General features: G+C 35.6%; 1 protein-coding gene across 1 annotated transcript in view; it reads right to left on the reverse strand.

Moving 5' to 3' along the window:
• Positions 1-1,758, reverse strand: part of LOC123677600 (adenylate cyclase type 3) — a 72,140-nt gene extending 70,382 nt beyond the window's left edge. Inside the window, exon 1 of the mRNA XM_045614222.1 lies at positions 1,579-1,758. The gene's annotated coding sequence lies outside the window, so the exon portion shown is untranslated. The remainder of the gene's footprint in view (positions 1-1,578) is intronic.
• Positions 1,759-6,267: the final 4,509 nt, after the last annotated feature.

The following is a 6,267-nucleotide window of genomic DNA, read 5'->3' on the forward strand; positions in this document are numbered from 1 at the left end:
ACCCAGATAGTGGGCTAGTCGAAACCAAACGAATTTCAAAATGCTACATATTTTTGATCTGATTTAATTTGATTTTATATAGAGATATCTTATTTGGGCAGTTAATAGTTCCTCATGAATTTCAAATAGAAACTGCGCTTTGAACATACGATATATCTCATGTTTCATTGGTTTTTTGGGGGGATAAGATTTTTTATGGTCCTTTTGAAATAATACTGATATTAAATATTTCTTCGACATCCAACTAGGTTTTTTTCACGTTTTCATTGATTTAGAGGAAATCATTCAACCAATAGTTCATAATAACATCAAAGCATTCCTACCCACACTGCATTCAGTGTTCAAGAAGCACTTTATCGACATAATATTGTAGTTGCAAAGTGGCTCTATTCGAATCTCATTGACCTAATGCAGAAACATGTCAAGCAAACCTATGCTAGCACTTAATAGCCTACTTTAGGACTGAGGGTAGTTTACACAACGTGTTGAGTAACAATGCGAGGAATTTCTAGTATGTTCACTTAAATCGTTGAGTTAGTTAATCGAAATTCGAAAGTATCTACATCATTTCGATCAGTATTTGAAACGTTATCTGACTAGTTTAGACTAACAAAAATAATGATATGTAGGTAATTAGTTTTTTCAATTCATTTAGCTCTTCGTTTATACTATCTTAATTGAGCACTTTGAGTTTTCATCTAGGCTGGTAGTATATTATCCATTCATAAAGTACTCTTAACATTTTATGCTCAATCAGAATTATTTAAGTTAGCTGAAAAATTCTTAAATGTTTTATGTTAAAAAGTACTTTGAGTTTACATCTTGGCTGGTATTATATTATCCATTCATAAAGTACTCTATAACATTTTATGTTCGATCAGAATTATTTAAGTTTCACGTTTTGAATATCATTCAGCAATCATACCATGAAACTATATCACATTGAGAGAATTTGTTGGAATTCTTTAGAAACTATTGAAGCTAGGACTTGCAAATGTTGTATTCACTGAATAATAGCAAGAATTTGATGATAATTCATGGTGAAATGAAAAAGGAATGGATTTCTCTCGATTTTTTTTTTATTCTCAGTCATTAATATGAATGTATTAAGTTTTTGAAAAATACTTTTCGTCATAATTACAGAGAAAAAATATTTTAGTATATCGAATATATATTAGAGAAAGAACATGTATATCGAGTATATATCGGAGAAAGAACATGTATACCGAATATATATCAGAGAAAGAACATGTATATCGAATATATATCACCGAAACTACATGTATATCGAATATATATCAGTGTGCTCTATGCATATAACCGACTTTCTGCGTCCTTCAATGTTTTCAATATTAACTGGACTTTATTTAAAAATACTCTGATAAAAATTCGAACGAACACATTTTCCTCAAGTCACTCTGTATATCAGTAAATCCAAACATTTTTTAAACGATCCTATTTACGAAAAAAAAATTGCTGAAAATAATTTCTCAAGAAACTTTCATTGGAGAGTGAAAGAAAATTAAAATCTCGACCTATCTAACAAAAGAGCGAAAAAACAAGACAACATCAACTACCCTTGCGGTCAATCATCCAAACTTTGCCCGAGAACCGGAGCTTCTTCATGACACAAAATCACACGTGAAGTTCGTCACATAACCTTACGATTCTTGCGGTCATATCGATCGGACTTCCGGTTTTTCGGATACGGCCACCCCTGCCGGAACTCGGATTCGAAGCTCACTGCTACTGGGGACTCCCTCACCCGGAGCCCTACGATGCAGTGCCGGACGTCCTGCGCAGAACGCAGGAAGGCGCACGGGAGGTCTGATGCATCCTAGAGTCCGTAACTCCTAGGGGGTTGAGAGATTAGGGTGACAGGAATCTTTGCGGGATTCGTCTCGGTCGGTTTTGATGAGCATTGCAAATCGACCGGAAAATTTATTGAGATTTTGGAGCGCTCGTTCACCGAATGAGCGCTCATAACGTCTGTAATTTTCGAATAAGAGATGAAGCCAGAGCATACACTATTTCCTTGGAAAGTACGAAGCTCTTTCTCCTCGTTTTTCTTGTAAATAAAGATAATAATAATAATAGTATTGCTCTCATTGTGATAATAATAAAACATGATATAGGGGCTAGATCTATAGATTACACAGATTGTCTCGTAGCTTAGAGAGAGAGGTAAACGCGTCATCCGGTATCCATATTGCCATTGGTCAAGGTAAATAGATTAGACAGGTTGCCTCGTAACTTTCAACCAACCAGAATCAACCATTTGTGATATTACCGGGCATCCCCGTTCGAGTTGAAAGTTAGGAGGCAACATGTCTAATGTATAGACCTTGATATAGGGGCGAAGGCTAGTTTAAGCTACTCCACTTGACCCCAAAATAGTGAAATTGAGAAATACCAAAAAAAAATTAGAACCAAGAAACATTTAGCATCAAACAGCAATGATAAAATTAGTGAACTTATCTCAATCAAATCATCTCTTCACTTAACAACTTTTCTCTTGAATTTTTATTCCATTGATCTCTGAGGGAGTACCGGACATTAAATTGAATAAAAATTATGTACCTTATGTCCATTATAAGTGAAGGAGCGCTGAAACATTGTAGAACCAAATATAGGCAACATAAACCTTTGATCATGCCTAATGAGTAAGGGCAACTTCATGAACAAAACGTGTGAAAATTTTCCCCCAAGCAGGGGAGAATCAGAAGACTCAGAACTCTCTGTACCCTCATCGTCATCGTTATCGACCCTGAGCCATACAAGTTGATTTTCTCAAGCTAAAAAAATTAACCGTCAATTGTCAATCCTTAGTTTAATTTGGACAAGACTAGTGACTCGCAGAGAAAGTTACTCGAAAAAATATATCTGCCAATACAAATGACGTAGTACAAAAAAAAAATTTTTTCAACAGCAATAAGACATATTCCCTTCATCTCAGCTGACAATCAAACATGATGCCAAGTTTTTTGCAACAAGTAGAGGCTGGAACTTGCTCACCGCCCATATTTATTTCAATCATAACAGAAAGCTCTCTGGTAAAGGAAGGTGCTTATATAAAATAATTTTTCACATTTATGCCGATAAATCTTCGTTCAACCGATCAACAGCACGAAAAACAAGAGAGGGATGAAACGATAGGTACTCTTGAGGTTATTGAACAAAAATCTGAAAAGTGGTCATTCAATCTAACACACTGATTTCTACCAAAAAAGTAGAACTCAAAGAACCTCAGGGCCGTTTCGTCAAAATAGCACAAAGTAGATTATGGTCCAAGGAATTGAACGTATTTTCCAAATCTATTGGAGTAGTAGCATCAACCTTATCTTCTTCATTTTCTTTTCCAACAAGTATTCATCCACTCTTGAAAATAAATCTCTCCAAAACAAATCCCCGTCTCTCTATTTGTGCCTTGATCATCCAATTTTTACAACCACTCTCTTTATATCCTCAATTCATCGTTTCTGTGGACGTCCTATGCTTCTTTTTGTCCGTCTGTTTCATCTGTTTCCAGCCATTCTAGCTACATGACCAGCCCAATTTCTGTTCATCTTGGCCACCTCCGAAATTACGTCCTTAACCTCAGATACATTCACCCTGTATTTCTTCAGGCAGCAGGTTATGCTTTATTTATCTCTCAAAGTCTTTTGACTACCAATGAATTGAAATCAATAATGATAATTATGATAAAATTGGTTTCTTTGGCAGTGTCTTGAATTCCAACTTTTCTGCCAGAACGTCAGTGTTTAGGTATTTAAATCTACCGTTTTGATCTTTACAAAATGATTTTAGTGTCTTTCAAGGGAGTCTTTTGAGGCTTTTTTCTTCTTGATAAAGATGAGGGATCTAAACGATGTAACAAATGTAATACAAGACTCAGAGCTTCCAAATTTTACAGATAATACTAGCAAGATACTTAGCAGGCTATAGAAATGATTGTTTGAAAAGAATATTCAAAAGAGTGTACCTAGATAGACCATTATTTCTTTAAAAAATGATTCTCAACATACTTGCATCATAGTCCTTGGTATATAAACTGAAAAACGTTGCATCTCCAAACTGTGGCACGGATACTAACTATTTCAAGTTGCTAGCAAACAAAAACAAGTTACAACTCTTCATTTTGTGTCTGTTTCTTTCCGATAGAATTGACGTTTTATATTATTTCTGATAAGAATTTCTGTCTTTTTCAAGTATACTTTTTGATTCAACATCGTCTGTCAACTTCAGAACTATTTTGAAATTGAATTGCAAACTGTTAAATGTGTTGTCAGCAACAATTGAAAGGAACATTTTCCTGCTCTAGAAATAATTTTCTTCATTGTTGTGGTAGTGATCATTCAGGTAAGATAAAAAGTAGTGGAAAAAAATATAGGTAACATAGATCCTCGAATTTTATAAAAGTCCTGCTCATCAAATCATATTGATAAAATAATCGTAAAATCAATTTTATAATCGACTTATGAAATTGCAGAATTAATAGTCAAGGAGATATAATCAACTTTCATCCGTTTTGGTATATCTACACCGTATTACCCAATCGGAAAAATCCTCCTAAAAATGAGAAAGCCACAACGCTTGGATGAATTAACGGTGTTAAATGGGCCATAGGATTGGAGTCCCATTACCGGTTTGGTAAATTCGGAATTTGCCATATCAGCCGTGAATTAATTCTACTGAAACCGATATTGACTCCAGTAACGGCTTTGGGCAGGACGATGGATTATTTAGGACATGACAAAATACGTATTCAATTATCCAAATTTCCGAAAGAATTATAATATAAACAAAACTCGATAAATATAACCTTTAGGTGAAGTAATAGTTTCAGTTGTACTGATAGTTGTAGTTATAGGTATAATTACATGAAACATTGCTCGGCTCAAACGCATTATTTGCTTTCGATAACGATCGCCTGTGATTATTTCAGTCAGTTTTAACAACTCATAATACACTACACCGAGCTGGTTCCACCTAATACTGAGCTGGAACCGTGAATATTGGGTTTGGTCGTCAACGTGGAAGCATGGCCGGGATATCCCTATGATTTTCTGCGCTTGGAATTCCCGTAATGAACCCATTCTTTGTCTCCCGCCACAATACGATGCAGAAATCTCTTTCATCTTTGGCTTGCAAGCATCCGTTCACAAGCAAACTAACGCCGTTCAATATCGCTCGACTTCAACTCGTACGGCACCCAATTTCCTTGATTCTGAATCATTCCCAAGACTTTCAGGCGTTCTGAAATGGCTTGTTGCGTAACTGCCAATGATCCTGGCAATTCTTGTTGCACTTGACACGAGTCTTGATCAATTAATACCTCCAATTCTGCATCTTCGAAAACCTTCTCTCTTCCACCGTTCTTGAAGCGTTTAAACCTCTCTCGGCACGTTCTTCAACTATTAGCGGCCTCGCCGTAGGTATTTGAGAGCATTCGATGAGCCTCAGACACAGAAAATTGAAACCTCCCGCAGATAACGAAAATTTAGCACGTACGCTGACATGTTTAATCGAAAATAACTTTATGATGCAGACAAATGTTTACAAATAACTAAGCCTATTGTGTGATATTTACGATCTATTCCTTTCGACTACCACTATAGTGACTTAATTAAACATAGTGGCGACAATTCGTTCAAATTGAGCCTGAAAATGGCGAACGGGAACATAGAACCATAGAACTTAAAAATACAATTGACTGAACTGAACTGACACACGTCAAAATCAAAATTATTGGGCTTGATAGTATTTGTATGAAGTACAAACTTATTTTACTAAAGAATATTACATTGGCTAAATAAAATGGGCCTTACATTTTGAATAAATCCCAAATATCAGGTAAAAGGACTAGGAGAATGTAACCAAAAAGCCGCCATATTTAGGTTCAGCCAATAAAAAACGGAACCAAGCTTGTCGTTACTGTGGTTTATTAAGTCACTGTAACTAACACTTACCGATACAGCCATCTATTGCAAAACGGCGAAAGCAAAGTTTTGCGGTCACACTTAAAGTTTGTAGTTAGAATCATATTTAGAGTTATAGTTACATATATCTGAGGGCTTAATAATAATAACCTTTTCATAAAATAATTTCTATTTCTTAGTTCAGGGATCGGTTTAAATGATACCCCACTCCATATTTAGGCCTCCGGGTGGTATTTCACTGAAGTAAGCGCCTTTTCCAAATCCATCAGAGTTAATGGAAAATCGTATTCAAATACACATTTCCATCTCCTGCTAAACCCCAACTTGG

Source organism: Harmonia axyridis, chromosome 4 (genome assembly GCF_914767665.1).
Source record: "Harmonia axyridis chromosome 4, icHarAxyr1.1, whole genome shotgun sequence".
NCBI lineage: Eukaryota > Metazoa > Arthropoda > Insecta > Coleoptera > Coccinellidae > Harmonia > Harmonia axyridis.